This window comes from Danio aesculapii, unplaced genomic scaffold (assembly GCF_903798145.1).
Source record: "Danio aesculapii unplaced genomic scaffold, fDanAes4.1, whole genome shotgun sequence".
Taxonomy (NCBI): Eukaryota; Metazoa; Chordata; class Actinopteri; order Cypriniformes; family Danionidae; genus Danio; species Danio aesculapii.
In genome coordinates, this window is record NW_026613638.1 from 75,646 (window position 1) to 87,899 (window position 12,254).

A 12,254-nucleotide genomic window follows, 5' to 3' on the forward strand; every position below is an offset into this window, starting at 1 on the left:
TCTAATAATACAATTGTATTCATAACTACATCAACATTAAAGCAAATCAAGTGTTTTCATGCCTTAAAAGAAACAAAAAAGGCAGACACAACTGAAATTCTGCCTGTCTGAGCACATTTGATTCATTTTAGACCACAAAACTAACCAAAAACTGATTAATCTGCCATATATTAATTTTTAAATATTTCCCAAATTATGTTGATAAAAAATAAATAAACGGGGGCTAATAATTCAGAATTCAACTGTGTATATGCATATATATATAAATATATATATATATATATATATATATATATATATATATATATATATATATATATATATATATATATAGTTGAAGTCAGGATTATTAGCCCCCCTTTTAATTTATAGATTTAATTTAAATACTTCCCAAATTATGTTTAACAGAGCAAGGAAATTTTCACAGTATGTCTGATAGTATTTTTTCTTCTGGAGAAAGTCTTACATGTTTTATATGGCTAGAATAAAAGCGGTTTCTAATTTTTTTAAATCAAAATTATTAGCCTCTTTAAGCTATATTTTTTCGATAGTCTACACTCAAAAAAATGAACTTTCCTTATTGTTAGTTTTACTATACCCATCCTTGTTCACATTACATAAAACATATTAGTAATTAAATTAACACAAGTAAACTATGTTATTTCTACAAAAATGTAGTGCTGTAGACTTTACTTAATAAGGGTTTGACTGGCCAACTTAACATTGTGGAGTAAAACGCAAAACCCTCTTAAGTTTGGATATTTGTGGATACCGTAGCTGCTTACCTAGAGGTGGAGCACCAGAGCAGAACAGAAGACAAACGAACGCGGGAAGCACATTGAGGGGGAGAAGATGGTGGCTTTGTCAGGTATGAGTATTTCATAACTCTTTACTGTTAAATATTGCCAAGAAAAGTGATGTGAGTGTTCACAGAATTATGGTAATTTATGTTATGAATGTATTTCGGAGTCTTTTGAGTTTTAGCATTTTTAGACAGTTATTCTGACTCGTGTTTCTCAAGGAAAGCATGTGGCAGTGCAAAGACTCCAAGATCACAGTTGTTGAAACACTATAGATTTGTGCATAGATTTAAAACGTGGAATGCGCTACACAGCCATCTTAATCGTAGCCATCCAAAGGAGAACATCTGGTTACCTGCAAGTGTAACGCTAGCCACGTTCAATTGCCATGTGTGTTTTTGCAGCAATATAGATAATAAAATATAAAATTTTTGTCACATCCATAACCACCTAAAAACAGTGAGACAGTGCCTTGTATGAAAGTTATCCTTATTATAATCTTGTGTCTTAAATCCACAGATTGCTGCTGAATTCAGTCGAATCACTACTGTCCCACTAATTCAAACATTTATGTCAAAACAAGATGGTTACACCAGCAAGCTGGCCAGCATCTACCATAAAAGGAGGAATTGCAGGGTGTAAAATTTGGAAACTGATGGCTACCATCGACAAGGTTTGTTATCTGTATTTATGATGCTTGTAAATAATTTCCACATTAGTATTGTGTTTTTTCATTGTCTACACTTAATGTCTCTTCTACAGTATGATACCATCTGAACTTGCATTCTCAGAGCATGTTCTGTGTATCTTAATGAAGACTATGAAACCTCATGTATACAGTAAGTGTTCTCTGGCAGTGAATATATACCAAAATGCCCCTGCAAAATATTGTCAAGGAATATCAATACACACAGTATATTTAACTTGGGGTTGTCAAAAGTACAGACTTCGGTACCAGTCAGTCCTAAAATTAAAAGATTGTGATGATGCTAGCATTTTTCTGAGGAAATTGAGCACAGGTGAGCAGATTCTTAGGCTGCTGATTAACCATAGTGTTCACATGCTCGACATATGATTCTGATTGGCTATAATATTGCTTCATATTGTTGACCGAGTGGTTACACAGATTACATTTACGTATGGTAGCTTTTGAAGATGTCTCTCAGCAGATTTGTCTAAGCAGAAATATTAAGGAACCGCATTAAGCGATTATCAGTGTTCACAGTCACATCTGTTGAGCACAAGAACACTGGCCAATTGAATTTCTTTGGTAGAATGTTGGTTTCTTCACATTTTTAAAATTCAGCACAGAAGCCTGTACTTTTGACCACCCTAACAAACACAGTAAAGTAGTTATTTAAGTAAATGCGGTGCGTGATGTGAAAGATTAAGGAATGGACAGTAGATACAAAATTCTCTAAATGTACAATCTGTATTTTTGTGGAATTAAACTGACTGAACATTGATACTGTTTTTGTGTTTTGTAGGACACAGACTTTGAAAACTCTAAGACATGGGCAATATTGTCATTGGAATCTACATCATCAGACCTGAAGGTGCAGAAGCCTGTGACCCACCATCAGATGTTGGACTGATTTTTGAGGGAGTAAATGTGCTTCAGAACCTTGGCGAAGTCACCTAGGCTTGTGCTCTTTCTTTGAGAGTCATATACAGCTTCAATCTCAGTTATCCTTCAGACCTGAAATACACTTTTGAGTTTTTCCAGAAAGTGTTGCTGGGACTTGATGCACATAAACTGTTACTCATAATACAAGTTCTTAAGAACAAACCTGTTGGTTGAATCAGTACATCATTCTGGACAAATGAAAGAAATAAAGGAAGAAGCTTTTTTTGTGACATTTAAATTGTTTCTGGTTTTAAAATTAAGGGTTTTAATGTTGTCTTTGTCGATGGAACCAACATTTTAAATGGAGTTCTGTAACTTTAAATGGTTAAAATTGTTTGGTTATTTACAAAAATTCAAAGATTTTTCAGTTTTAATCTTTTCTTTACTAATGGCTCGAACGATTTGAGATATCAAAAATTGAGCACTGTATTAGTTTGTGACATGCTGCCTGTCTTAAACTTTTCTTTTCTTTTTCCAAGTAAAATGTATTACTTGAAGTTGCACATAGTAAAAGTACATTTTGGTCAATAGTAAACATTCTTTGTTTTTGTTTTTTTCATGGTTTTTTTTTCTGTCTTTTTGAAACGAACTGTTATTTTTGTGGTGGTTTTCATAAATAGAGGCCAGTTGTTTTAACAATAGCTTAAACATTTTGAAATATCAGCAATTGAGCATTGTAGCATTTCGTGATAGTCTTGGAAAAAAAAATTCTTTTGTAAATTTGCTCATACATTTTTCTTACAATATTTGAAGGAAGTAGCACATTGTAAGAATGTTTACTATTGACCAAAATGCTGTTTTTACATTTTTTTCAAACTGTTTTTGAGCGGTTTGTGGATGTTTACAAAAATAGAGGCTATTTTGAATGTTACTCTTACTATTCATTGTTAAGATTAGAAATAGAGTTTAGCAGTATTTTAACATTCCATGTATTTAATTTTTCAAAGTAAGATTATTTCAGATTCTTGAAGCCAGTTGCACATTAAAAGACCTTGTAAATGTTGAGTGTAAAACCTTTGATGTTTTTGTGTATTTGTTTCTAAGGACCTGTGAAATTGAAATAGTTTTATGGGTTTTTAGCAGTTGTATGTTGCAAAACCTTGCAAAAAATAAATTATTTTTGTTTCTAAAAATATGTTTGATGATTTAAGTTTTACATTTGTAGAGCACATACTTTTAAAAGTGAATAAAAAAAAGAAAAAAACGTGTTCACCTTACATACTAAAAGTTAATTATTCTTACATAACATTACTAAGTAAAATATACATATAACTAAAATGCAATAATGACACGTCTAAATGTGTTGCATGTACTGAGAAACATTTTGTAAAGTTTACCTGGATTTCTTTAGTTCATTCAACTATATTGTTACTTGTAGAAACTACTCAACACAGTTACGTGGAACCACTTGACACTCTTTTTTTATGTAAGTCCAACAAATCATTTTTTTGAGTGTACAGAACAAACCATCATTATACAATAACTTGCCTAATTACCCTAGCCTGCCTAGTTACCCTAATTAACCTAGTTAAGCCATTAAATGTCATTTTAAGCTATATAAAAGTGTCTTGAAAAATATCTAGTCTAATATTATTTACTGTCATCATGGCAAAGATAAAATAAATCAGTTATCAGAAATGAGTTATTAAAACTATTATGATTAGAAATGTGTTGAGAAAAATCTCTCTGTTAAACAGAAATTGGGGGAAAAATAAACAGAAGGAGGCTAATAATTCTGACTTCAACTATATATATATATATATATATATATATATATATATATATATATATATATATATATATATATATATATATATAAATTATAAGGTGTTCAGATATGAATATTTTGTTTTCAGGTTCTTCGAATTACTTTAAATCTCAATTTTCAAATAAGCAAAAGGTAAAGGCACTTTTAGAACCCATGTTTATATTGTTAAATTGCACATGTCCCTCTCTATCTCTGTTAACACATTTGTATTTGTTTGTTTAATCCTTGTGTCTTTCAGTATGTTTCTGCCTATCACAATGAGTGATTTAGAACTTCAAGAGCAACTTCTAAACCTTGATACTCGGATTGATCAAGATTTCAATTATAAGCTCAAGTCTTGATGACAACTTGGTGATCTGCAGGAAGCAACTCCAGTAAAGACAACTGAACCAAGGGTATGGTGGAGAAATAGACAGACACATTGTGTAAGGAAGGCCAAGACCAATCTGGAATCAATAAAGGGTTAGTTTTTCATTCCATGTATATTAAATATCTGCAATGTTTAGGCATATATGATTGTATGAAATAAAATTTACATGCATTTATTCTTCCACTACTATTGTATTAACGGAAAAAGATGCATAAGTTTTATTCTTACTATTGTTTATGAAAAACATTAAACTACAGTATAAGCTCACAAAATATTGTGGCGTGACTGTTTAAAACAATTTGTTCTATGTGTTGATTAGTGGCCAACCTTTTTTTTTTTTTCTTTTTCAGAAAGTATTTTGTTTTGTCTGATTTGTATGACACCTTATAGACCATAAACTGATTCGGCTGTCCACATTGGAGTCCAGAAAATTAGAAGTCTGCTTATGCTGCTTGTCTACTAGTCTTGGGATAAGTTGAAATGTTATTAATGTTAAGTTTCTGTTGTTTGTACAGCTCATAGGAACTCCAGTCGTCCCAACTGTGAGAGGGCCTTGCTCCAGTGACTGTTGGTGTGTACTTCATTGTTTCCATTAGTCCCTGTATCTGTAGACTTAGGTGACAGTGGGCTAGAGTGAAATTTTGGTTTTATTTAAACTAAGGCATAATGATGGCCTTTTCATCTCAGATTTGGTCATGCAAGTAATTAATAACAAGAAAACAGCTCTTTGATGTTCACCTAGTAAAATTAGATTAGAAGATATAAACTGTCATGTACTTGTTCTTGACAGAAATATTTGTGGACTACATTAACTAATGACAGCACCCTCTTTAAGTCCTTCATTTTAGTGTTCCATGCCAAAGCACATGAGTTTTAATGTGAGATTGGTGAACTATATGAGCATCTTAAACTGATCCCAAAATTTTGTTATTGCTTTCCAGGATATTGGCATACCAGGATAGGTGTGGTTTAACTGTTGGGAAGGAGGTTGAAACAGTGCAATGTTTCCTCTCTTGGATTGCAGAGACCAGACATGCTTCTGTAACTCTCATGGTCATGTGCTGGTATTAGCAGATGTTCAACTATTTGCCCATCTCGCTGACCTGTTGATATCAGAAGGTAAAGACATCCAGTAGAGTTTGTTTCAGATGTTCAGTAACCTATTTTAATAGTATTATGATTTTTGATTTCTTATCACTGTAGACCACAACAGCTCTGCAATGCAAGTTGCAAAACAGAATCCATGAAACTGGCAGTGACCGGAAACCAATTGGAAGACTTTGGTTTATGATGTAGAGAAGTGGGCAGACGGTGAGGAAATTATTATTAATATTACATATAGTCATGAATAATTGTAAGTGTTACTATTATTGTTTTGTATTTTCACTAGCAGAAGCAAAGACAACAAAAAACAGAAGTGATGTGGATGTCTTCGCCTTATAGCATGGTATGTACACTAGACTTCTGTCAGTTTTGATTCTTTAAAAGTTGATGTATAATCCATGTGATACAACTTTCTTCTTATGAATACATTTCAGACTCTGTCGGTCTAACAACAACGAGAAGGGCGATCAACATCATCCTGCTAGTAAGGACTCTTCAAGAGAAGCAGAGGATTCTTGTGGCAAAGATGGCCAACCATTATAAATACCAAATACCTTTCAACTCATCCTGGTTCCTTCAGAGAACTGTCCTGCTTATGTGCTACTGAAAAGTATGTATTTGTATTATTTAGCACAAACATAAGCATAAGGTTACCCAGTCCAAAGGATGTTAATACATTTTAATGTGGTTGTGTTCTTCTTTTAAGATACGACATGTGGCCTAAACGAAGAGGGGTTGAAAGGTCTGTGGATCATCATTCTCAGAAAGCAACAAAATAACTGAGAAAAAAAAAACTACGACACGAGGGTGCAAGCTAGAGACCTGCAAGGTACCTGCATGTTTTGGCCGGAGCAGAGAACATACATTTTTTAAATAAAGTTCCAACTGATGAGTATGACATTGACTACAGATTTTCTTTTACTGTAAAGAAAGAAGACGATGACCTTAACACTGAATCTAAAGCATGTAATAAAATCTGAATTTCATAATCTGTAACCAAATTGTTGTCTCTTTTTTTCAAATACATAGACGTACTGTATGTATGCATGCCTCTTAAATCAATCAGTGGTGTTAATTTTGAGCATTATTGAACGCCTAACTGCTTAAACATGTATAGATTTGAGGTACTCTATATGAAAATAAAATAAATACATTAAATGACATTAAGAGCTTTTAAAATATGAATTCTATGATGAAGAATGTGTGTTGAATTTTTGCATATACTTGGCCAAAAAAATGTTTATTATTATTATTACCATTGTGGTCAACTGCTCAGATACCTCCAGTCAATATGTGGCTGAGTCAGGCAACCAGACTTCTACCACTTGAAAAATTTACCTATGATTTACATCAAAGATCTGATGTGTTCTGGCGCATTTGGTCCTCCTTCTGGATTTTTCTTGAGGGTACTCCGTGACTATTTCTTCACCTTGGAATTATAAGGTTCTATCTGCGTTTTGAATGATTTTGAGATATTGAGCTTCAAAGTTTTTCATGTCATAGCAAACAGTATGTGTGTAACATTTGTTTAAATAAAAAGTCTTAATAAGAATATGTCAATAACCCAATTTTGACAAACATGTCAGATAGAACCTTATAACTCTAAGGTGACGATATGTCTTTCTAAATTTGTTTTATCTCCTTTTATTTTTGTCTTTGCTTTGTTGCATTTGTATGCATTTGTTAGAATGTCCAACAAAAACTGCTGTACATATTGTTACAAGATACCAGTACCACTGTTGTTCTGTTGAAAATTAAAATTAAAATAATAAAATAAAAAACTATTTGTATAATGTTCTATTGAATGCAAAAAAAATCAAATGATGCCAATTAAAACATTTTCAAAACTACCAAAAAATATATAAAATATGATTTTTTGGTAGACATAAAACATCTCAATACCTTATACTTACATATAAGTACAGCACAAAATTATTTTACTTTTAGTTTAGATAATCTGAAGGTTTGCATTTTTATTTTGTTGGTTAATGGCTATGTGTCATAATCATTTGGAGGTTTGAACTATTCACAGCATTTGTAAAGATATCTTTTCGTCATTGTAACCTCATTTCTTACTATTTTCATGATTTTTACAATGCAGCAGTTCTTACAAATCATTTGATTAATAAAGAAAATAATTAGCAAATTAACCCACGATGAAAGCAATAATTAAATGCAGTGTCTACAAAATTATCCAGATTGAGTTTCACCACAAGACACCGTAAGTTGCATGGTGTAATACTAATTTGAATAAATATGGTATGCTAAAGGGGAAATTTTTTATTTTAGACTTCAGTCCTTTGCTGAAGAAAGATAACAAAGGCCACGTTTGTCAGTATCTTAGTGTAGTATGCTGTAATAACTGAAAACTGTTTAAAGATTATTATTATAGGGACACATGCAGGACAAAGACATTATGTGGAATCATTATTTCCTGGATTAAATACATAAGTTCATACATTGTCATCAAAACATACTGTTACACAAACAAGTTAATGATTTAGAAAGTAAAAATATTCTGATAAAGAGTTTTTTTCAAAACAAATACAAAAAGTCTTTAAAAGGTTACATTTATAAACATTTACATATTTTAATATAACATCCATATTTCAAATAAAGTAGAAACAATTAAACATCACATGATGAACTTTAATGAAACTTCTTTTCCATGATTAATCCAGTGTCATAAAATCCACACATATTATTCTGAACACTTCAGTGAATTAACCAATTATTCATATAATTTGTGATGAATATTGATCACTATTGCTAATAACTAGTGATTTAAGAGGATACTGATGTTGTACAGCTTATTTTTTAACACAACTGTACATGGGACAATAACAATGTCTTGTTCATGTTGCAGATGATACATCTACATAGGTTTTACTGCCTTTCTACTCCCAAGGGATGTGTAGAGCCCCATGGAAAAATAAAAAATATTATTCACATTTCAAACATCTCTAACTCGAAGTCAAATTAGAATATATAAGGGAAAAACCACAAGACTATTACTTATGCTATATTCAATAAATAATATTGGACATAGTTTTCAGATATATACTGAAAGTCAATAAAAGCTGTTTAAAAAAACACTCATTGTAAAACAACAAGTTTATACCTGGCTTTCACATATGTCATAAATATATGGACAATGACCTTATATAGATAGTCCTATGTTCATTAAAGATCGTATTTATTCCATTTTATTCCGAATTTTTTTTAAACTACATTACCCACAAGTCTTTGTCACTCTATAGATGGGACGGGAATAACATGGCGCTGCAAATTGTAGTTCATTGAAATGTGTAATTAGGGTTAGGTTTAGGGTTACGATCTTGGTTAATCGGTAACTATTTGAAACATGGCGATACCTCATTGATAAAGCACACTGTTAGTAAAGTGGCAAAGTTAGCAAAACATAGTTAGCAACACGAAGCATCTTTTAATTTGGCTTTAAAGTTAGTCCAATCACAACGTCGCAATCTACGTCACACTTGTTGTCTCTATTTGGTAATCCGGTTGAAGATAGATTATAAACTTATAACTTAAATATTAAAATTCATATTAATATTACATATTAAATATTATGTTTTATTAAAAAATACAAATGTATATTTACAGCGAGATTCCTTTGTGAGTGTAACCTGATGTGCAAAATTATCACAGTAAAACCAGATCATAGGCATTCATTTGAAATGAATAATAAAATAATAAATGTCATGTTTGAAAACAAATATAGTACAGCATTTCCTGTAAATTGACCCTGCATCCTGTAGGTATCCAAATATAAATATGTCAAACTTCAAGGACAAATATTGTGCCCATTAAATAGTAAAAATTGTGTTGTAAATGAGTATGCAAATAAAGACAATACATTTTTAATGAAACATTTATAATTTATTTATAATACCACAAAAAAAAAAAAAAAAAAAACATGCAAACACCAAAAATATATATTTTATAGCAGTTTTATTGCAATATTTTATTACATACATATATATGTAAATGGTTAAAAACAATTATAATTGAAGGAAATGTATATTTTGTATTATTATTATTATATTTATTTATTTTGTGATATTTATTCATGTCATACATCTGGTATGTCAAGCTCAAGTAAAACTGCACTGCAGAAAATCTTTTCAAATGATGCCTTTGGAAATGCCATTATAACAAACTTTCACAACAACAGCAAGTCAAGTTCATGACAAATACAAAAATGTTTATAATGACAACTTTCTGAACTTAACAGCAAAAGTACTTAAAAGCTATAACACTTTTCAAAAACATATTCAATTACTTACTAAAGAACAGCAACATTTTTACAAAACACTGAGAACCAATGTGTGCTTGGCGAGTCCAGGTGTTTATGGTGACTAGACTGTCATATTGCAAACCGGTTGGCATGAGGAGACTTGGGTGTAAAGTGTCGGGAATTCCTGGAAGGCTCCCATGTGTTATCCCAGGTTTTGCCACTGTAAAGTATCAGAAGTGCACAATATCATTAAAGAACAAAGAATCAAGATGATTGTTAGGTTTCATTCAGAAAGTTCAGTGATATTTATTTATATCTGTAAAGTGTCATTAAATCTGGCACTCTTGAATTAACTGCTTGAATAAGTTCAACATTTTCAGCATGTTTTCATGTATTCCAAGCAGATCTGACAGTCCTACAGACTCAGATATGAGGATAGTGACTGCACTGATCCCTTCTTGCTATTTAAAACACACTCTTTGACTCATCAATTATATGAAAACTACACCAGCATACAGTGCTCCACCCTAATAATATTGCTAAATTATGACAAGTCTATAACTTTACATGGCTAAACATTTATGTTATACCTGCATGATTCACTGCTATTACTGTAACCCATTAAAGTTTTAACCTAAACTAGTTGATTTTATTAAAAAACTGCATAGAAACCTGTTGCCTTAAACCACTTATGTTTTTATGCAAGGTGAAACTAAACAGCCATACTTGAATTAACTTACAACATTTACAATCTTATTGGACTTACAGTAATATTTTAATTCAAGTAGGGGTGTTAAGTTTTATCTTGCATATAATGTAAGGGGTTTAAGGCATGTGTTCTATACAATTTTCTAGATTTAGTCTTAAAGTAAATCTTAGTCAACTAGATTTAGTTAATGGAATAGTTCACTACTTACTCTCCCTCAAGTGGTTGTAAACCTTTATTATAAAACTTCCAAGTTTCTTTGTGTTGAACATGAAGGAAGTTTTTTGAAGAAAGCTGAAAACCTGAAACCATTGACATACATAGGAGTAAAAAAAAAAAAATACTATAGAAGTCAATGTTTACAGATTTTCACCTTTCTTTAAAAAAAAAAAAAAAAAAAAAAAAAAAAAAAAAAAAAAAAAAAAAAAAATATATATATATATATATATATATATATATATATATACATATATATATATATACATATATATATACATATATATATATATACATATATATACATATATATATATATATATATACATATATATATATATATATATACATATATATATATATATATATATATATATATATATATATATATATATATATATATATATATATATATATATATATATTTGTGTTTAACTGAAGAAAGCAACTCAGACACATTTGGAACTAGTGAAGGATGAGTGATTAATGGCAAGAGTTTTCATTTCATTTTTGGGTGAACTGTCTCTTTAAGAGTATACTGAAAGAAATGTCCTACTCAATGATATTAACTTCAGCTACATGTGTAGCGCCTTGAGTACTTAATTAGAAATCAAAACAATGATCAGATCAGTCCCATTTTATGCCCTATATATCATATTGGCCACAGAATGGACTACTTAGTGTTGCAATGAAATTAACAAATAATAAAACTATGACTTACCACACAATACAAGACATCCAGTGAATTTTCAACTCTACCTTTTCTGTACACAAGATGAGGTTCCAGCTTCAAAATGGCACCATAACACTGATCCTGAGTGGGGCGGTTGTGCTGCTCTGTGAGGTTGTGACTGTTCAGATGCAGTGCTGTGAAGAGTTCTTTATTAAAAGAAAGTACATTCTTTTCAAATCTGTACATATTAACAAAGGAAATACAATAATTTTAAATAATGATTAATTCTGAAAAACCTTACCCTTAGTCAAGATGAATTCATACGGCCTCTGCATTCTTTTGCTACATGTATAGAAGTCAGATGAGTAATTATGTCTGCAACCCACTTATTTGCAGATTTTTCTACTGTTTTCCAATAAATACATTGGACTTAATCCAGGACATTAATCCAGTGTCTAAAGGTTCTGCATCTAAAATGAATAAAAACAGATGTGACATTAGTTAAACCAACTAAACTACTAGATACATCAGTACTGCTTTAAGCAATTGTAATGTCATTTAAGTGTAGTCCAAAATTTGCCTTGATCTGTTTAAGATTAGGATTTAAAAATTTTAAAAATCCTGCATCTTGTAATACATATGATCAATGGTAAATTTCTGATATGCAAGATAATAATTGAGTTTTACCATTAACATCATGACTAACATAATATTTGATATATATATATATAT

General features: G+C 30.9%; 3 long non-coding RNA genes across 5 annotated transcripts; 2 read left to right on the forward strand and 1 right to left on the reverse strand.

The window, feature by feature from the left end:
* The first annotated feature begins 569 nt into the window (after positions 1-569).
* LOC130220032 (uncharacterized) lies at positions 570-2,665 on the forward strand. The gene is made up of 4 exons (XR_008836110.1): positions 570-868; positions 1,320-1,473; positions 1,563-1,639; positions 2,288-2,665. It is a non-coding gene; the product is annotated as an uncharacterized LOC130220032 (long non-coding RNA).
* Positions 2,666-4,608: 1,943 nt separating this feature from the next.
* On the forward strand, positions 4,609-6,012 carry LOC130220031 (uncharacterized). Its single transcript, XR_008836109.1, has 5 exons — positions 4,609-4,657; positions 5,081-5,136; positions 5,507-5,684; positions 5,769-5,876; positions 5,956-6,012. It is a non-coding gene; the product is annotated as an uncharacterized LOC130220031 (long non-coding RNA).
* A 3,967-nt stretch (positions 6,013-9,979) lies between these two features.
* On the reverse strand, positions 9,980-11,845 carry LOC130220033 (uncharacterized). 3 transcript variants are annotated; one of them, XR_008836114.1, is made up of 3 exons: positions 11,824-11,845; positions 11,609-11,716; positions 9,980-10,147 (listed from the first exon to the last, which is right to left on the reverse strand). It is a non-coding gene; the product is annotated as an uncharacterized LOC130220033 (long non-coding RNA). The 3 variants fall into 3 exon arrangements; XR_008836112.1 differs by having other exon boundaries at positions 11,609-11,728; XR_008836113.1 differs by having other exon boundaries at positions 11,571-11,728.
* Positions 11,846-12,254: the final 409 nt, after the last annotated feature.